This window comes from Berghia stephanieae, chromosome 15, assembly GCF_034508935.2.
Source record: "Berghia stephanieae isolate SIO BIC M18660-M18661 chromosome 15, UCSD_Bste_1.3, whole genome shotgun sequence".
Lineage (NCBI taxonomy): Eukaryota > Metazoa > Mollusca > Gastropoda > Nudibranchia > Aeolidiidae > Berghia > Berghia stephanieae.
In genome coordinates, this window is record NC_088374.1 from 2,283,034 (window position 1) to 2,305,533 (window position 22,500).

Sequence of the window (22,500 nt, forward strand, 5' to 3'; positions counted from 1 at the left end):
GGAAGACGTACCCCCCCCTCTCTCTCTCTCTCTCTCTCTCTCTCTCTCTCTCTCTCTCTCTCTTTCTCTCTCTCTCTCTCCTCCTTTTCATCGAATGGCAACATATAAGAGTCAGCCTTTTTAAAAAAATCATTACTACTACTAAAATTAACAAGTTTAAGATGGCAGAGGCTAGTCCAAATGTTGCTAAATTATCCGGTTTAGTTCCAGCTCATTTGAATCGTCATGAAATAACACTTTCCACAATGAGATCAAAATTTCAGAACAGACAAAATAAAAAAAAAAGAACCCAACTGCCTTAATGTTTGATAAGGATCAATCGTAAAATAAATGAAATAACTTAGGATGTTTAGAAAGAATATAAAAACAATGGTTTTGTTTTTGTTTTTTTTTTTAAAGATGCGCGAATGTCTGGTAGAAGTGGAAACTAATGAAGTCTACCCAAGACGAACCAATTCAAGAACAAGGGGTCTCGACAAAAGCAAAATATTCGCTTTTTATATAGCGCAATATCCACTAAATGTGCTCAAAGCGCTTTACAATCGGTCCTAGGTCAACAGCGACATTTAACATTTAGGACGGGACATGACGCCTGTTACTGTTAGGCGATGTAACAATTATTTTCGGACAGAGACAACGCTGTAAACAGCCAGGTACACATTTTACACCCGAATACTGTGAGATAATGTGAGTAAAGAGCCTTTTTTCAAGGACTCAATTATGCGCCGAGCGAAAACTAGTGTCATACCACTAGACCACTAGGGTAAAAAATTTTGGATTTGTTACTACTATGCGTCATTACGAGGGAAGTGACGTCACGACTGTTGAAGCCTATTGTCAGCCCGTTTGCATCTTGGGAAGGTAAAGGGTCGTGGTGAGTTGCCGCCCTGAGGCAGGCTGTGTGACGAGGAAGACGACATTTCAGTACGACAGGCACGACAACAACAACTAAAAATACGTGGGTTCCTTTTCATGACAGTAGCGTACAGCAGTGAGTGGTGGTTGTGATGGGATTGGGGTGTGGGGGGGGGGGGTGGTTGTGATGGGATTGGGGTGTGGGTGGGGGGGGGGGGGGTGGATGTGATGAGAGAAAGAGAGAGAGAGAGAAAAAGAGAGAGAAAGAGAAATAGAGAGGGAGAAAGAGACACACAGAGAAAGAGAGAGAGAAATAGAGAGAGAAAAAGAGAGAGAGAGAGAGAGAGAGAGAGAGGAAGAGGGAGAGAGAGAAATAGAGAGAGAAATAGAGAGAGAAAGAGAGAAAGACAGAGAGAAATAGAGAGAGAAATAGAGAGAGAGAGAGAGAGAGAGATAGAGGGAGAGAGAGCAGTATCCACCAAACGTACTGAAAGGCCTTTACAAACGTGTCCCTGATCAACAGCAACACGTAACATATATAATAACGACGCATGACGCCTGTTAGACGTAACATATATAATAACGACGCATGACGCCTGTTAGACGTAACATATATAATAACGACGCATGACGCCTGTTAGACGTAACATATATAATAACGACGCATGACGCCTGTTAGACGTACCATATATAAAAACGACGCATGACGCCTGTTAGACGTAACATATATAATAACGACGCATGACGCCTGTTAGACGTACCATATATAAAAACGACGCATGACGCCTGTTAGACGTAACATATATAATAACGACGCATGACGCCTGTTAGACGTAACATATATAATAACGACGCATGACGTCTGTTAGGCGATCTGACAATTATTATTTTTGTTTCCCCGACAGAGACAACGCTGTTAACGATCAAGCACTCATTTTATACGTACGTACGGTGAGAGAATGTGAGTAAATTAATGAGCCTTGGAAACCGCTTCGACCGCGCGGGACGGGACACGAACCCTGAACCTTCCGATCCGAAGGTGGGTGACGTAGCTACCACAAGACCCCATAGGCAAAATAAACGAACAAAAAAACAAACCAACACACAAATGTTGACATTCTGACATGAATGACTATGACAGGTTTGGGGCGTGGGGGTGGGGGGAGAAGCAGGGTTGCCAATTTGGCAGATTTTATGCCAAATGACCTTTTTTTGGCAGAATTTGAAGTCGTCTTGCAGAAAAAAAAAACGGTTTAGCAGTTTGGCAGATATTTGGCAGATTTTATTTTCCACGTTTTCCATGGCAATTTGTTGGTATTAATGATTTTTTTTTAACTTGGGAAATGAAAAAAAAAAATTAATGACATCGGCCTTTCGAATTTTTTGTTTAATAAAACTGATGAGTTTTCAAAGGGGGTACTATAAATAAATAGTACGGTTTGGCAGATTTTTGTGGTATTTGGCAGATTTTTGTGGTATTTGGCAGATTTTTTAATCCAGTTGGCAGAATGACTGAAAATAATCTGGCAACCATGGGAGAAGGGGTTGTCACTGTAACAAGACTCCACAGAAATAACTGGATATTGATCTATGGATTGTACTGGATATTGATCCATGGATTGTGGATTGTGCGTCTATGTGGTCCAGTGGTATGAATGACAACACTCGCTTTCGGATCGGAAGGTCCTGGGTTCGGGTTCGGGTTCGAGCTGGAGCCCAGCTCGCTCGGCACATAGTTGGGTCTTTGGAAAAGGGCTCGTTACTCACATTCTCTCACCGTACTCAGGTGTAAAATGGCTCGTTACTCACATTCTCTCACCGTACTCAGGTGTAAAATGGCTCGTTACTCACATTCTCTCACCGTACCACCAGGTGTAAAATGAGTAAGCTGGCCGTTAACAGCCGTTGTCTCTGTCCGGAAAAAAAATGTAATACATATCGCCTAACAGACGTCATGTCCCAACCTACATGTTAAATGTTGCTGTTGGTTAGGGACCCCTTGTAAAGCGCTTTGAGAACGTTTAGTGGATATTTATATTAAAAGCTCGCTTTTTTTTCTTGTTTTTTTTGTTTTGTTTTTTTTTGTTTTTTTGTTTTTTTGTTTTTTTTTTGGGGGGGGGGGGGGGGGGGTTGGATTCCATGGTTGAAAGGACAACAACATCAGATCAGAAGACTTGGGGTTTGAACCCAGCCCCCAGGTGTCAGTGTACCGACATTCCACCATGGGGGCCAGCAGGAAGAAGTGCTGAAACCGGAAACTAAAATCTCGACACTTTGCCAAACCTGAAAATGTTCCTACTGAAAACGCGGCCCAAATTTTACTCTTATTTCATCACCGTTTTTATACCATTATTAAGTGACTACACGGCAAGCATATTGACACAACGAGAAAATTAATTTGATTTTAAAACCAACTTATAATACATAGTGAAATACTCACAGTGCAGTTGTCTCTCTCTAGGGGAGCCAAAGAACAGATAGAGACAAAGAGTGCCAGAGGTACTCCCTCAACATTTTTTTCTCTCGAATTTTTACCGATGCTATTAGGTTATTTTACTCAAAACACTGAAACCGGAGGTATTTGACTTCGAGATATCGCGAAACCGGAAATCCGGCATGAACCGGAAAACTGGCAGCCATGGATTCCACAGAACTACCAAACCCTCATGGCCTGGGTTTCGTTTTCGATGTATTGATTTTAATTCCAAGCAGGACAGATGGCTGAGAGGATAACATACGGCCAGAGGACTGGGGGTTTGAACCCCCATTGAGGTGGCATGTTTATATCTCTTTTACAAATTTACCCGATTCAGAGCGCCGCTACATTATAGATGGAACGAATTTAACGTCACTCAGTCCTTTGTTTGGGTTCCAGACGTCCATCGATTGCAATGATTGGCCCTCACTCAATCCTATCATTCATTCCGATAGCAAACAAACAGTTTAAGGTTACAAAGAGTTTTGTGGCGAGTGTTGTGGGTATTTCACATAAATGCATAGCAGTAGCAGTGATTAAAGAAGTCGACAACCCACCACCCCTCGTTGTCTCGTTTTTTGTTTTGTTTTGTTTTTTGTTTTTTGTTTGGGGGGGGGGTGGTTGTTTTTCTTTCTTTCTTTCTTTGAAATCTGATTTTGTTTTGACTTTTACACATTCTGATCACATGACACATGAAAAGTTCTAGCCAGCATGAAGAATAAAAAATAGGTACCGGTTTTCTTTGTTGAGAACCAGGGCTGCTCACCGTTGCTGGGCGACGTGACACCAGACTGTTGAATCCATTTTCAACACAGCCAGACGCCATGGAGGTTTTTCTCCTTGGGTTTGTCTTGGATTTGGATTTTGGATTTGGATTTGTTTTTTGTTTTGTTTTCTGTCGTTCGTTCGTTTGTTTGTTTTTGTTTGACTTTGGTTTGGCCTTTTTGTTTTTTTGTTTGTTGTGTCTTTTACCTTGGTGCTTTTGTTCGTTTCTTTTGGGGATTTTGTTTGTTTGTTTGTTGATTTTGTTTGATTTATGTCGGAGGGGGGTGGGGGTTGGTTTTTTTTTTAGGTTTGTTGTTTTTTGTTTGTTTTTTTTTTTGTTTTTTTAAATGTTTAATTATATTTCTTTCAAATAACTTTTAGGGGGGGGGGGGTGGTTGTTTTTTTTTTTTTTTTTTTTTTTTGTTTTTGTTTTTTTTTTGTTTTTTGTTTTTTTTTTTTTGTTTTTTTTTGCTTTTTGTTTTTGTTTTTGGTTTATTTTTCTTTCTTCCTCCTGTTTCCTTGCCAATACAACAACAACAATAACAGTACTACGAAAGGCAATACAGGAATAATAATATAAAACCAATGGAACCCAAAAAAAAAAAGAGAGAGAGAGAGAGAGAGAGAGAGGAAGAGAAGAGAGAGAGCAGAGAGAGAGAGAGAGATGAGATGGAAGAGAGAGAGAGAGAGAGAAGGAGAAGGAGAGAGAGAGAGACGATAGAAATTGGAGCTGAAGTGTCAGGCCCAGTTCCAAGGAACAGCGTCTCGGTGACAGAGACAGGACAACGACCCAGTTCCAAGGAACAGCGTCTCGGTGACAGAGACAGGACAACGACCCAGTTCCAAGGAACAGCGTCTCGGTGACAGAGACAGGACAACGACCCAGTTCCAAGGAACAGCGTCTCTGTGACAGAGACAGGACAACGACCCAGTTCCAAGGAACAGCGTCTCGGTGACAGAGACAGGACAACGACAATAATACCCACGTATCCTGTCTCCTTAACTCAGGTATTGGTGCTATGCCCAAAGGTAAAATACTCACAACATTCGCCAGACGGTTAGTACGTACCAACCCAATAAAATTATGTCCTAACCCTTAACGTTTATTGATGCTGTGTCCTTATTATTATTATTATTATTATTATTATTATTATTATTATTATTATTATTATTATTATTATTATTATTATTATTATTATTATTATTATTATTATTATTATTATTATTATATCATTATTATTATTACTATTAATATTATCATTATTATTATTATTATTATTATTATTATTATTATTATTATTATTATTATTATTATTATTATTATTATTATTATTATTATTATTATTATTATTATTATTATTAGTATTATTAGTATGTAGGTAACTCATCAAACAAGATGTCTGATGTCAACAGGAACCACCCATGTTGTCACAGTGAGATACCGTCGCCTAGGCATTCAACGAAGGAATATAGATAACTCATCAAACAAGATGTCTGATGTCAACAGGAACCACCCATGTTGTCACAGTGAGATACCGTCGCCTAGGCATTCCACGAAGGAATATAGATAATTCATCAAACAAGATGTCTGATGTCAACAGGAACCACTCATGTTGTCACAGTGAGATACCGTCGCCTTGGCATTCCACGAAGGAATATAGATAACTCATCAAACAAGATGTATGATGTCAACAGGAACCACCCATGTTGTCACAGTGAGATACCGTCGCCGAGGAATTCCACGAAGGAATATAGATAACTCATCAAACAAGATGTCTGATGTCAACAGGAATCACCCATGTTGTCACAGTGAGATACTGTCGCCTAGGCATTCCACGAAGGAATATAGATAACTCATCAAACAAGATGTCTGATGTCAACAGGAATCACCCATGTTGTCACAGTGAGATACCGTCGCCTAGGCATTCCACGAAGGAATATAGATAACTCATCAAACAAGATGTCTGATGTCAACAGGAATCACCCATCATGTCACATTGAGATACCGTCGCCTAGGCATTCCACGAAGGAATATAGATAATTCATCAAACAAGATGTCTGATGTCAACAGGAATCACCCATGTTATCACAGTGAGATACCGTCGCCTAGGCATTCCACGAAGGAATATAGACAATTCATCAAACAAGATGTCTGAAGTCAACAGGAATCACCCATGTTGTCACAGTGAGATACTGTCGCATAGGCATTCCACGAAGGAATATAGATAATTCATCAAACAAGATGTCTGATGTCAACAGGAATCACCCACATTGTCACAGTGAGATACCGTCGCCTAGGCATTCCACGAAGGAATATAGATAATTCATCAAACAAGATGTCTGATGTCAACAGGAATCACCCACATTGTCACAGTGAGATACAGTCGCCTAGGCATTCCACGAAGGAATATAGATAACTCATCAAACAAGATGTCTGATGTCAACAGGAATCACCCATGTTGTCACAGTGAGATACCGTCGCCTAGGCATTCCACGAAGGAATATAGACAAGTCATCAAACAAGATGTCTGATGTCAACAGGAATCACCCATGTTGTCACAGTGAGATACCGTCGCCTAGGCATTCCACGAAGGAATATAGATAATTCATCAAACAAGATGTCTGATGTCAACAGGAATCACCCATGTTGTCACAGTGAGATACCGTCGCCTAGGCATTCCACGAAGGAATATAGATAATTCATCAAACAAGATGTCTGATGTCAACAGGAACCACCCATGTTGTCACAGTGAGCAAATTGGGGGTTAATAATCTTGCTCAAGGGTGTTTGTGTGTGTGTGTGGGGGGGGGGGGGGGGGGGGGGGGGGACAAATGTGCCTGAAGCGGGGCTCGAACCCAGCACATTCCAGGTCACAGTGCAATAATGCCTTAGCCACTCGGCCATTTCGCCCCATATGAATTTCATTTAAATTGATCGATTGTGTTTGAGGGCCGAGTTTTCTGCCCAAAATTCTTTGAAAGACGTGTCGGTCTTCCCAGAGAACAAGGCAAACGTACTGGCTATAACAGGATTCAACAGTCTGACGTCACGTCCGCCCAGCAACCAGTGGCTTGGTTCTAAACAAATAAAACCGGTAATTTTTATTCTTAATGCTGGCTATAAATTTTTCACGTCATGTGATCAGAATGTATAACATTCAAAACATGGTCCGATTTATAATTTTTTCTTCTTTTGGATACACTTTCATGCTCGTCGGATAAATTTAGAAACCAGCAACTAAGCGTCAATACGAGGGAAGTGACGTCGCAACTGTTGAACCCTATCATAGCACGCAAAACAACACTTTTATAAGGTACATCAAGCTCTGTCGCTACCCACCTAATCTGTATCACAGAATTGATTTCACGACTCACAAAAACAACACTTTTTATTTTCTAAGGCTTTTACGGCACTTGTTTGTTTGGTTTTTTTTTTTTTTGTTTGTTTGTTGCTTTAGGTCTCTTCCAACACAATTGAGGTTATATGAGAGACCGCTGAAACAAAAAAAACAAGCAATCTAACAAAAATAGTACAAATGTCAATCAAAATCATAACCTAAAGATATCATAAGCTAAATTATAAATAACCAAGAACAAACAGGCAGAGGATTTACAGGAAAAAAAATATCCCCTGTCAAAAATACAATCACAAACCAAAGAAGCAGGATAGGCTAGTAAAGAGAAGAAGAAACGACATCACTATCGGATCGTACACCCATGCGAACATCATAGGTATATGATTCAAGGGTGATGCTCCCATCCAACGACATCACTATCGGATCGTACACCCATGCGAACATCATAGGTATATGATTCAAGGGTGATGCTCCCATCCAACCACCCACTTACGGCACTTGAAACACATTAAGGTCACATCAGCGCCAATAAAAGGGAAGAAAATGGGATAGTAAAAAGTTCTAGAATTACATTTAAAGCACCCAAGAAAAGGTAAGACAAAGGGGAATTGGTTTAAATAAGAAACAGGTGCAGATTCCACTATCAATTTGAGATCACCAAAAGTCTCATCCAGACACAAGCACGTCCCCACTAAGAGGAATACACTCAAATGGTTTACAAATCATATATAATACATAGACAAAACATAATACATTGAATAACAGAGAGATGATTTACAAGGGAAAAAATATATCCCAAAACTAACTATACATTTGACTGTTTCCCTCTCAGCCAGGGCCAGGACAAAACCAAGTATTCTCATTCCGAGACAAAGACAGAAAGCAATTTGCAAAAACAGATAGAGGGGGATAGAAGACACAGTAAGTACCTCCCTGCCCACTATGGGAGGTCAGGAACCCCACCCAGGATACAGGGGGATAGAAGACACAGTAAGTACCTCCCTGCCCACTATGGGAGGTCAGGAACCCCACCCAGGATACAGGGGGATAGAAGACACAGTAAGTACCTCCCTGCCCACTATGGGAGGTCAGGAACCCCACCCAGGATACAGGGGGATAGAAGACACAGTAAGTACCTCCCTGCCCACTATGGGAGGTCAGGAACCCCACCCAGGGTACAGGGGGATAGAAGACACAGCAAGTACCTCCCTGCCCACTATGGGAGGTCAGGAACCCCGCCCAGGATACAGAGGGATAGAAGACACAGTAAGTACCTCCCTGCCCACTATGGGAGGTCAGGAAGCCCCGCCCAGAAAACAACACTTTTATAACAAGCAACCCACCTATTCTGTACCTAGAGTTGATTTCATGACAATTTCAATCACAGTGACGCCATCAAAACATGAGTAGGTATTCGACGTAGTCCAGCCTGTGAGATGAGATGAGATCAGATAAGATAAAATAAGATGAGATGAGATAAGATAAGATAAAATAAGATGAGATGAGATAAAATAAGATGAGGAGATAAGATAAGATAAAATAAGATGAGATGAGATGAGATAAGATAAAATAAGATAAGATAAAATAAGATGAGATGAGATGAGATAAGATAAAATAAGATGAGATGAGATGAGATAAGATAAAATAAGATAAGATAAGATGAGATGAGATGAGATGATTTTATTTATCCATATCAGGAAATTTTCATTGGGTATTGCCACAGATCAAATGCAATTCTGAAAATAATTAAGCGAATAAAGAGCAAGAAGGAAATACAAGGACATAGAAGTAAACGGACAATATGCTGAGCAAACTATAACTAAGTAAACGGACAATACGCTGAGCAAACCATAACTAAGTAAACGGACAATACGCTGATCAAACCATAACTAAGTAAATGGACAATACACTGATCAAACTATAACTAAGTAAACGGACAATACGCTGAGCAAACCATAACTAAGTAAACGGACAATACGCTGATCAAACCATAACTAAGTAAACGGACAATACACTGATCAAACTATAACTAAGTAAACGGACAATACGCTGATCAAACTATAACTAAGTAAACGGACAATACGCTGATCAAACTATAACTAAGTAAACGGACAATACGCTGATCAAACTATAACTAAGTAAACGGACAATACGCTGATCAAACTATAACTAAGTGAAAGGACAATACACTGATCAAACTATAACTAAGTAAACGGACAATACGCTGATCAAACCATAACTAAGTAAATGGACAATACATTGATCAAACTATAACTAAGTAAACGGACAATACGCTGATCAAACTATAACTAAGTAAACGGACAATACGCTGAGCAAACCATAACTAAGTAAACGGACAATACGCTGATCAAACCATAACTCGTAATAATAATGTTGGGGTTTTTTTTAATTTAAAAAATATAATAAACAAAACAATTTTTTTTTAAATAAAAAGAAATTATTAATCTTCACCTTGGAAAAAAAAAAACAACTCAAACCTGGGACTTCGCGAGAGTTTGTTTTTTTTTTGTTTTTTTTTCTTCTGCCAAGATGAGGATCATTTAACTCGATCCATAGTTTTATGGCCAAATTTTTAAATAGGTTTTTTGTTGTTTATTTTCCAGATGACGGCAGTTCGGTACATGGAGGTTTGTCATAAATACAGGGGTATCGTTATGTCATAGCCTGACACTGAAATCCAAAAGGACTGGCAGTTTGGCGTCATTATTTGGTTTTTGCACCGCCTTGTGAGTTGTCGTTAGTAGAGCTCATGGAAACAAGTTATTTCATTGGTTGAGTGGATACAACTCACGATTTGTTTTCTTTTGTGGCCAAAGACTGGCATTTTGAGGTCATTTTTTGGTCAGTGTCAGGCCATAACTTTACGAAGGCCACGATTAGAGTCGTGAGGGATTTACAGTGGGTAATTTTAGCCACCGAGGTGGCCAGCAGAGAGAGAGAGAGAGAGAGAGAGAGAGAGAGAGAGAGAGAGAAAGATAGAGAGATCCACCCATCCATCCACCCATCCATCCCACCACACCTCCACACCCACCCTCCACCATCCCATCCACCCCACCACCACCCATCCCATCCATCCACCATCCACCATCCATCACCCACCACATCCATCCAACCACCACCACCTCATCCATCCTCACCACATCCACCATCCACACCACCCACCATCCATCCCCATCCATCACATCCACCATCCATCCACAATCCACCATCCATCCACCATCCATCCACCACCCATCCATCCACCATCACCCATCCCATCAACCCACCATCCACATCCACCCACCCCACCCCCATCCATCCACCACCACCACCATCCATACCCCATCCAACCACCCATCCACCCCACCACCCATCATCCACCATCCACCACCATCCACCATCCATCCACACCACCACCCACTCCATCCATCCATCACCATCCATACACCATCCACCACCATCCACACATCCACCCCATCCATCCATCCCATCCATCCATCCACACCACCCCACATCCACCCATCCACCACCATCCACCCACCATCCACCATACCATCCACCCCCATCCATCCCATCCATCCATCCACCATCATCCCCATCCACCCACCATCCACCATCCATCCATCACCATCACCATCCATCCTCCATCCCATCCATCCATCCATCCACACCACATCACCATCCACCACCCATCCATCCACCCACCCATCCACCCACATCCATCCACATCCATCCATCCATCCATCCACATCCACCCATCCATCCACCCATCCACACCATCATCCACCACCATCCATCCATCCATCCACCATCCCATCCACACCATCCATCCATCCATCCATCCATCCACCATCCATCCATCCCCATCCATCCATCCATCCACCATCCATCCTCCATCCATCCATCCATCCCCCATCCACCCATCATCCATATCCATCACCACCATCACCATCCACCATCCATCCATCCACACCATCCATCACCATCCACCATCCACCCATCCATCCATCCACCCATCCATCCCATCCATCCATCCATCCATCCACATCCACCATCCACCATCCATCCATCCATCCATCCATCCACCACATCCACCATCCATCCATCCATCCATCCATCCATCCATCCATCCATCCATCCATCCACCATCCATCCACCATCATCCACCATCCACCATCCATCCATCCACCACCATCATCATCCATCCATCCATCCATCCATCCACCCATCACCATCCCATCCACATCCACCATCCCATCCCCATCCATCACCACCATCCATCCATCCACCATCCATCCATCCACCATCCATCCATCCATCCACCATCCATCCATCACCCCACCATCCATCCACCTCCATCCACCACCATCCACCACATCCATCCATCCACCATCATCCATCCATCCATCCATCCCATCCATCCACATCCACCCATCCCATCCATCCACCATCCATCCACCACATCCATCCATCCACCATCCATCCCATCCATCCACCCATCCATCACCATCCATCCACCATCCATCCATACCCATCCAACACCATCCACCCATCCCATCATCCACATCCATCCATCCACCACCATCCATCCATCCATCCATCCATCCATCACCCACCATCCATCCATCCACATCCCATCCATCCCATCCACCCATCATCCACCCATCCCCATCCATCCACCCACCCATCCATCCATCCACATCCATCCATCCACTCCATCCATCCATCCATCCACCCATCCATCCATCCATCCATCCACCCACCCATCCATCACCATCCATCCACCCATCCATCCATCCCATCCCATCCACCATCCATCCACCATCCATCCATCCACCCATCCATCCATCCACCCATCCATCCACCCATCCATCCATCCATCCATCCACCCACCCATCCATCCACCCACCCATCCACCCATCCATCCATCCACCCATCCATCCATCCATCCATCCACCCATCCATCCCATAACCATCAGCATCCACATCCCCACCACCTTTCTATGATTAGCAGTATCATGATTTCCATGCCTATAATTATAGGATTGTTATCGGCTTACAGTTGACGTCTGATTTCAACGTAGCCTTAGAATAAAGGGAAAGGGAAGATGGATGGATGGATGGATAAGTGGATTGATGGATGGGTGGATGAATTGATATAAGGGTGGGTGGATGGATATTAGTGTGGATGGATCGATCGATAGATAGATAGATCGATAGATAGATAGATAGATAGATAGATAGATAGATAGATAGATAGATAGATAGATAGAAATATAGATAGATAGATAGATAGATAGATAGATAGATAGATAGATAGATAGATAGATAGATAGATAGATAGATAGATAGATAGATAGATAGATAGATAGATAGATAGATATGAAAGATAGATAGATAGATATAATGAAAGATAGAAGCCAGTCTTTCTGTCTGTCTGTCTCTCTCTCTCTCTCTCTCTCTCTCTCTCTCTCTCTCTCTCTCTCTCTCTCTCTCTCTCTCTCTCACACACACACACACTAATACATAACAAATGCTATTTTGAAAGGTCCGGTTGATTATCTCCGAGTCTTAGGTGTCTAATGTAGCTTGATCAAATGGAAACGACAGGAGAGACAGGGGGAATGAGAGGGAGAAAGGGAGAGAGAGAGAGAAGACAGAGAGAGAGAGAGAGAGAGAGAGAGAGAGAAGGAAAGAGTGAGAGAAAGAAAAAGAAAAAGGGAGAGAGAGAAGAAAGAGAGAGAGGTGGGGGGAGAGGAAGATACAAGGGAGAAAGAGAGAGAGAGAGAGAAGAGAAAGAGAGAGACACAGAGAGAGAGAGAAGAGAAAGAGAGAGACAGAGAGAGAGAGAGAGAGAGAGAGAAAGAAGGAAAGAGTGAGAGAAAGAAAAAGAGAGAGAGAAGAAAGATATAAAGACAGAGAGAGAGAGATGGGGAGAGGAAGAAACAAAAGAGAGAGAGAGAGAGAGAGAGAGAGAGAATTATATATATATAAAGAGAAAAGAGGAGGAGGTGGGGGGGGGGGGGTAGTGAAGAGAGGTAAGGACAAACAAAAGAGAAGAAAAGAAAAACAGGGTTAGAATTCGCCTGGGGCTTGAAACGGTGGACACAACAACTAATGTAGAAACACGATGATCGGCTTCTGGTTGGAGATGAAAGTGAGACGGAACGCGAGACAAAACCTGGCACGACCCGAGACGAACGGAGAAGACTAAACAAACCTGAAACTGGAAGAGGCGGGGGGGGGGGACAAAATATCTGGGGTTTTTGGGTTGTTTCGTTTTTGTTTTTGTTTTTTTTTTGTTTTGTTTGGGTTTTTCTCTCATCTTCAGCATTCTGTAAAATTAAATATTAACTTATAAAAGTTTTAAAATTTGTGTTACGACAACTCACGTGAAGCTGCATCAAAGTATAAGTCTTAGAGGGTTCCAGTGGCAGGATAGAAGTTAACGATGGCTACGCGAGAACCGTGGCCTTCGTAAAGTTATGGCCTGACACTGACCAATAAATGACGTCAAAATGCCAGTCTTTTGCCACAAAAGAAAACAAATCGTGAGTTGTATTTAATAGTTCAACCAATGGAACCACTTGTTTCCATGAGCTCTACTAACGACAACTCACAAGTCACACTTGCAAAAACCAAATAATGACGTCAAACTGCCAGTCCTTTTGGATGTCAGTGTCAGGCTATAACATAACGATGGCTACGCTAGAACCCTCTAGGACTTTGAGCTTGACGTCATTGTTTAGGCGTGTGCAGCATCTCGTGAGCTGTCGTCAGTAGAGCTCAATGAAACGAGTGATTCCATTGGTTGAACTATTGAATACAACTCACCATTTGGTTGGGCTTTTCTTTTTGTTTTGTTTTGTTTTTTGGTTTTTTTGTTTTTGTTTCGTTTTGTCTTTTGTGGCCAAAGGGTTCGAGTCTCGCTCGGCGCATAATCGAGTCCTTCAAAAAGACACTTTACTCACATTCTCTCATCGTACTCAGGTGTACAATGAGTACCTGGCCGTTAACAGCGTTGCCCCTGTCCGAAAAAAATATATAATTGTAAAATCGTCTAACAGGCGTCATCATGCATGTCTCGTTCTACATGGTAAGTGTTGCTGTTGGCCAGGGACCACATGTAAAGGGCTTTGACATAATATTAATGCGCTATATAAGAGCTCAGATCTCACACCAAGGACATTGGTGGTATGCTCTTGGAATTTACATCTGATCCCTATTTGTTCCCAGTTCCTCTATGTCTTACTTTTTCTTGGGTGCTTTAATTGTGATTCTAGAACTTTTTACTATCCCATTTTCTTCCTTTTTACTGGCGCTGATAGGACCGAAATGTGTTGCAAGCTCCGTAAAAGCCTTAAAAACAAAAACATTTTTTTTTAAAATAGTAATGTTAGGCAATCGTTGATTGACAAATGTGACCTTTCGTCTCAAAACGGTATTAAGCCGGGATGATTAAGACGCTGAAAATTGAATTTGTAGCCAGAAATATCAGACTTGAGTTGAGTTTGTTTGCTTGATAGAGGAGAAGGAATATCATATTTTACTGTGCTAAATACCAACGTTTCATACTTTTTGACCAGTTTGACTATAATTTGACTTTTTAGCATCTGGTCCATCCCGACATAATACCGTTTTGAGACGTCTGGTGACAAATCCTTCTGAAGAGACGGCGTGACTGAGGTGTGTGTGTCGTGATGATAGCTATTCTATAGACCGGCCTGGTCGCCGTTCAGCTTCACTCTATCATTACACGGTATCGATTTACGATCATGTGTAGATGACGGGCTATACACTTCACACCACTAGGGGGGGGGGAGTGAAATGGGAGTGAGAGAGATAAAAAGGGAGAGAGAGAGTGAAATGGGAGTGAGAGATGGTGGAAAGAGAGAGAGAGAGAGAGAGAGAGAGAGTGGGGGGGGAGTGAAATGGGAGTGAGACAGATAAAGAGGGAGAGAGAGAGAGAGAGAGAGAGAGAGAGAGAGAGAGAGAGAGAGAGAAATGGGAGTGTGTGAGAGAGAGAGAGAGAGAAGGCGTGAGAGAGGTACAGACACAGATAGAGACAGAGAGATAGAGGGAGAAATAGAATAAGAGAGCGTGAGAAAGGGACAGTAGAGAAAGAAAGAAAGAAAGAAAGAAAGAGAGAGAGAGAGAGAGAGAGAGAGAGAGAGAGAGAGGGATAGAGGGAGAGATAGAAAAGAAAGAGCGTGAGAGAGGAAAAGCCAGAGAGAGAGAGAGAAGAAGAAGAAGAAGAAGAAGAAGAAGAAGAAGAAGAAGAAGAAGAAGAAGAAGAAGAAGAAGACGAAGAAGAAGAAGAAGAAGAAGAAGAAGAAGAAGAAGAAGAAGAAGAAGAAGAAGAAGAAGAAGAAGAAGAAGAAGAAGAAGAAGAAGAAGAAGAAGAAGAAGAAGAAGAAGAAGAAGAAGAAGAAGAAGAAGAAGAAGAAGAAGAAGAAGAAGAAGACTCTCTCTCTCTCTCTCTCTCTCTCTCTCTCTCTCTCTCTCTCTTACATTCTATCCCTCTCTTAATCTCTGCGGATGACGCCTGGTTATTCCAGTCATCCCTTGGAATAGACCCTAGAGACAAATTTCCCCCATGGACGAATAAACGCGTAACATGTTGAAGAAAATATGACGCCCGATAGGCGATATTACAAATATTTCATTTTTTTTTCCGAAAAGAGACAACGCTGTTAACGGCCAGGTTACTCATTTTACACCCAAGTGCGGTGAGAGAATGCGAGTAAAGAGCCCCATTGTCCGAGGAGAACTCAGCTATGCGCCGAGCGAGGCTCAAAACTCAGGGCCTTCACATCCGAAAGCGAGTGTCATTGTGCGTCTATGTGGTCTTGTGGTATGACGCTTGCTTTCGGATCGGAAGGTCCTGGGTTCGAGCCTCGCGCTCGACGCATAGTTGAGTCCTTGGAAAAGGCTCTTTACTTTACTCACATTCTCTCACCGTACTCTGGTGTAAAATGAGTGCCTGGCCGTTAACAGCGTTGTCTGTCCGAAAAATTGTAATATCGCCTAACAGGCGTCATGTCCCGTCCTACACGTTAAATGTTGCTGTCGATCAGAGACCCCTTGTAAATGCTTTGAGCACATTTAGCAGATATTGCGCTATGTAAAACTGAATTGAATTTAATTCATACTGCTAGAAAACATAGCCGCACGGGTAGGTAGGTAGGTAGGTAGGTAGGGAGGTAGGTAGGTGGTTAGGTAGGTAGGTATTGTAGGTAGGTATGTAGGTAGGTAGGTGGTTAGGTAGGTAGGTAGGTAGGTAGGTAGGTGGTTAGGTAGGTAGGTAGGTAGGTAGGTAGGTAGGTAGGTGGTTAGGTAGGTAGGTGGGTAGGTGGTTAGGTAGGTAGGTAGGTGGTTAGGTAGGTAGGTAGGTAGGTGGTTAGGTAGGTAGGTAGGTGGTTAGGTAGGTAGGTAGGTAGGTAGGTGGTTAGGTAGGTGGTTAGGTAGGTAGGTGGGTAGGTAGGTGGTTAGGTAGGTAGGTGGTAGGTAGGTAGGTCGGTGGTAGTAGTCGGTGTGTTAGGTAGTGGTTTCGTTGTTGTGCTTTAGGTCTCTTCCAACACAATTGAGGTTATATGAGAGACCGCTGAAACAAAAAAACAAGCAATCTAACAAAAATAGTACAAATGTCAATCAAAATCTCAAAATCATAACCTAAAGATATCATAAGCTAAATTATAAATAACCAAGAACAAACAGGCAGAAGATTTACAGAAAAAAAAAATATCCCCTGTCAAAAATACAATCACAAACCAAAGAAGCAGGATAGGCTAGTAAAGAGAAGAAGAAACGACATCACTATCGGATCGTACACCCATGCGAACATCATCGGTATATGATTCAAGGGTGATGCTCCCATCCAACCACCCGCAAGGTAGGTGGTTAGGTAGGTGGTTAGGTAGGTAGGTGGTTAGGTAGGTAGGTGGTTAGGTAGGTAGGTAGGTAGGTAGGTAGGTAGGTAGGTAGGTGGTTAGGTAGGTAGGTAGGTAGGTAGGTAGGTAGGTAGGTGGGTGGTAAGGGAGGTAGGTAGGTAGGTCGGTAGTTGGTTAGATAGGTAGGTAGGTGGGTGGGTAGGTAGGTGGTTAGGTAGGTAGGTAGGTAGGTGGGTGGTTAGGTAGGTAGGTATGTAGGTGGGTAGGTAGGTGGTTAGGTAGGTAGGTAGGTAGGTCGGTAGGTGGTTAGGTAGGTGGTTAGGTAGGTGGGTAGGTAGGTGGTTAGGTAGGTAGGTAGGTAGGTAGGTCGGTAGGTGGTTAGTAGGTTCGTAGGTAGGTAGGTAGGTAGGTAGGTAGGTAGGTAGGTGGGTAGGTAGGTAGGTGGGTAGGTAGGTCGGTAGGTAGGTCGGTAGGTAGGTCGGCAGGTAGGTAGGTAGGTAGGTAGGTAGGTGGGTAGGTAGGTAGGTGGGTAGGTGGTTAGGTAGGTAGGTAGGTAGGTAGGTAGGTGGTTAGGTAGGTCGGTAGGTAGGTAGGTAGGTGGGTAGGTGGTTAGGTAGGTAGGTAGGTGGGTATGTAGGTAGGTGGGTAGGTGGTTAGGTAGGTAGGTAGGTAGGTGGTTAGGTAGGTCGGTAGGTGGTTAGGTAGGTAGGTAGGTAGGTAGGTAGGTGGTTAGGTAGGTAGGTAGGTAGGTAGGTAGGTCAGTAGGTAGGTGGTTAGGTAGGTAGGTAGGTAGTTAAGAAAGTGGGTGGCTAGGTAGGTAGGTAGGTATGTAGGAGGATGCTAGGTAGGTAAGTGGGTATGTAGAGGGGTGGCTATGTAGGTGATTGGGTAAGTAGGTAGGCAGGTGGGTGGCTAGGTAGGTGGACGGATAGCTAGGTGGGTAGGTGGGTGGCTAGGTAGATGGGTGGGTGTTATAATAACAGTCCCCGTCACCAAGCAAATTATAGGTGGTGGGTGGCTAGGTGGGTATGTGGGTGGCTAGGTGGGTAGGTGGGTGGCTAGGTAGATGGGTGGGTGTTATAATAACAGTCCCCGTCACCAAGCAAACACCTCCTGTCATTTCAAAAGCAATTTTCTATCGATTTCGTTTTCATCTCTTTGCCGTTGAGAAATACAATGTAGAAAACACGAGTTATATTTGGTGTCACTGGAAAACAAAAAGACATATATAAAAATTTGGCCAGAAAACTAGTTTCTTCAAAAATCGATCGATTTAAATGACTCTCATCTTGGCAATAACTATCGAACCCGGGACTTCGTCGATAGTTTTTGCCAAGATGAGAGTCATTTAAATCGATCGATATTTGAAGAACTAGTTTTCTGGCCAAATTTTTTAATGTCTTTTTCCTTTCCAGTGACACCAAATATAAGGACGAAAATTCTAGCCAAAAATGTTAAATATCCATTTATCTCTCTCTCTCTCTCTCTCTCTCTCTCTCTCTCTCTCTCTCTCTCTCTCTCTCTCTCTCTCTCTCTCTCTCTCTCTCTCTCTCTCTCTCTCTTTTTTTTTTTTTCCATAGTACGTCAGAACAGTCAGGATGGCGCTGGCAATAATACTAATATTATAGAATGGGAAAGGAAGACTCTCTTTCTCTCCATCTATCTATCTATCTATTTATCTATCTATTTATCTCTCTATCTATCTATCTATCTATTTATCTCTCTCTCTCTCTCTGTGTGTGTGTGTGTGTGTGTGTGTGTTGCCGCATCGTATTCGCAGTCTACCCGTTCAATGAGACGGACCTCCTTCGGTTCACAACCAAACCAAGATCAATAATATTGAGAAAGAAATTTAATTGGAAGGATATTCAATGACCGCTAGTAAAAGAGTGAAATGTTGACCCAAAACACCTACGACAAACAAAGGTTGTTTGGTTTCTAAATCGATATGCAAACACACACACACACACACACACACACACACATCACCCTGTTCCTTCCCCCCTCTCCCCCCACGTTCCCTCTGCCCTGCCTCTCTCTCTCTCTCTCTCTCTCTCTCTCTCCCCCTCTCTCTCTCTCTCTCTCTGTGTGTGTGTGTGTGTGGGTGTGTGTGTGTGTGTGTGTGTGTCTATCTATCTATCCATTCACCCATCCATCCACCCACGCCTAAAATTCCCCATTCGATCAATCATCATTCTATCATATTCAAACTTCAATCGGTGCTGACGGGGCCAAAAACTGAAAAGGGAGGAAAATTTTGAATGATTGCCGTTAAGAACCCTTTACTTTTACAGCACCCCCCCCCCCCCCCCCCCCCCCCCCCCCCCCACACACACACACAGTTTTAGAGCAATGAAGTTGATAAACTATCATTGATACTTAGCTAACTTCTAGTGAGTGGGAAACTGCACCTATTTGTTCCACCACGCATCAAATCTCTCACTGCCAGTACATTGAGGGAAATACAACTTTTTTAAAAAGATTTTATATTCAGGGAGAGGGGACGGGATTCATACACAATGACTCCACTATAACAAAGAAAGTATTGGACTGAAACCCTCAGGGCAGAAGATCAATGGGAAGGCCACGAGGAACATGGAGAAGAACTAAAGAAGCTGATACACAGAGAAGTGGTAAGACCTGGAATGAGATAAAAAAAAAGTTAGCTCAGGATAGAGAAGGATGGAAACTGTGGCCTATAACCTGACCAGAGACGCCAACTTTAAATTTGGCTCACAGGAGTTTCAGACACCACTCGTAGGAATTTCAATGCCGAAAGAGGAATTTCCGAAAACAAGAAAAAGGAATTGGAATGGTATTTGGCATTGTGTTTACATATTGTATAGTTCTAAATAGATAATTGATTAGGATTATATTATGATACATAAACACATTGCCAAATACAAGCCCAAAGTTTCCTTATTTCAAATGAAGTAAAGCGCCAAAACCTAATGGTAGAGATTGTAGTACTGGTAGTAGTGAGGATGATGTGGTGTTGGTGGTTATTGAAGTAGTGGTAGTAATGATGAGGATGTGATAGTGGTTGTTGTTGTAGTAGTAGTTGTAGTGATGATGATGTGGGGGTGGTATAGTGGTTGTAGTTGTTGTGGTCGTGATGATAATGGTGTGGTGGTGGTAATGATGATGTGGTGGTGATGGTGGTTGTAGTACAAATGGTAGTGATGATAATGTGATAGTGGTGGTTGTAGTAGTAGTGGTAGTGATGATGATGTGGTGGTGGTGGTGGTTGTAGTAGTAGTAGTAGTGATGATGTGGTGGTGGTGATTGTAGTAGTAGTGGTCGTGATGATGATGTGGTACTGATGGTTGTAGTAGTAGTGGTAGTTATGATGATGATGTTGTAGTGGTGGTTGTAGTAGTAGTGGTCGTGATGATGATGTGGTGCTGGTGGTTGTAGTAGTAGTGGTAGTGATGATGATGATGATGTTGTAGTGGTGGTTGTAGTAGTAGTGGTAGTGATGATGATGTGGTGGTGGTGGTGGTGATGGTTGTAGTCGTAGTGGTCGTGATGATGTGGTGTTGGTGGTTGTAGTAGTGGTAGTGATGATGATGATGTTGTAGTGGTGGTTGTAGTAGTAGTAGTGGTAGTGATGATGATGTGGTGGTGGTGGTGGTTGTAATAGCAGTGGTAATGATGATGTGGTGCTGGTGGTTGTAGTAGTGGTAGTGATGATGATGTGGTGGTGGTGGTGGTGGTTATAGTAGTAGTAGTGGTAGTGATGATGATATGGTGATGGTGGTTATAGTAGTAGCGGTAGTGATGATGATGTGGTGGTTGTAATAGTGATGATGATGTGGTGGTGGTGATTGTAGTAGTAGTTGTGGTACTGATGATGATGTGGTAGTGGTGGTGGTTGCAGTGGTAGTGAGGATGATGTTGGTGGTTGCAGTAGTAGTGGTAGTGATGATGGTTGTAATACTTGTGGCAGTGATGATGATGAGGGGGGGGGGGGGTAACCCTGGAACAAATTGACCTCACCGGAATTTGACCCAAGTTGCCCGGAGCCCGGAATTTTTGGCTCCAGACCGGAGTTTTTTCCGGTGAAACCGGAGTTTTGGCATCACTGCCTGACCCAGGGTGAAAAAGGCAATGATGAAATGATGATGAAAAAAAAAGAGGAAATTCCTCCTCTGACTAAATAAATAAATAGATAAATAAATCTGACAAAGACAGAAAGAAAGAAAGAAAGAGTGAACATCCTACCACTAACCCCCATCAGAATGAGACCAACACTGAAATGAACAAATGCCACACGGTATAGTGACAACTCACTGCTGTGTCAAGAACCAGAATATATTTTACAGAGTTGTTCGGCTTGGTGTCGTTGTCATGACGACCGACAACATACAGCCGGTCGGCCATTTTATAATCCCGGCTCTTGTGATCAAATTATTATGGAAACACACACACACACACACACACACACACACACACACACACACACACACACACACACGGGAAATCATGTTTGGAAGAAAAAGGAAGGAAGGGTTGGGGGGGGGGGAGGATGGCGGGGAACGACGTGTAGTTATTTGCGGATCTGACAACCCACAATTGTTAGAGGCCCATTGGTGTAAGGGAATTACTTTCAAACCAACCTTAAATATTGACCATTACTACGATAGGCCCATAATGGATTTCGCCTGTTAGATCTGATAATACGTGGACATAGGCTGGTAAATATGAGACATTTAAGGTGGTGGTGGTGGTGGTGGTGGTGGTGGTGGTGGTGGTGATGGTGATAGTGGTGGTGGTGATGATGGTGGTGGTGGCGGTGGTGGTGGTGGTGGTGGTGGTGGTGGCGATGGTGGTGATGATGGTGGTGGTGGTGGTGGTGGTGGTGATGGTGGTGGTGATAGTGGTGGTGGTGGTGATAGTGATGGTGGTGGTGGTGGTAGTGGTGGTGGTGGTGGTGGTGATGGTGGTGGTGATGGTGGTGATCGTGATGGTGGTGATGGTGGTGGTGGTGGTGATAGTGATGGTGGTGGTGGTGGTGGTCGTGTTGGTGGTGGTGATGGTGGTGGTGGTGATGGTGGTGGTGGTGATGGTGGTGGTGATAGTGGTGGTGGTGGTGGTGATGGTGGTGGTGATAGTGATGGTGGTGGTGGTGGTGGTGGTGGTGATGGTAGTGGTGGTG

The 22,500-nt window shown here is 43.1% G+C and overlaps 1 protein-coding gene across 1 annotated transcript in view; it reads right to left on the bottom strand.

Annotated features, from left to right (window-relative positions):
- LOC144960677 (uncharacterized) overlaps nucleotides 1–22,500 on the bottom strand; it is a gene marked incomplete in the record, with an annotated part of 100,395 nt that overhangs the window by 58,779 nt on the left and 19,116 nt on the right. Inside the window, 1 exon segment of the mRNA XM_078893958.1 lies at nucleotides 8,796–8,881.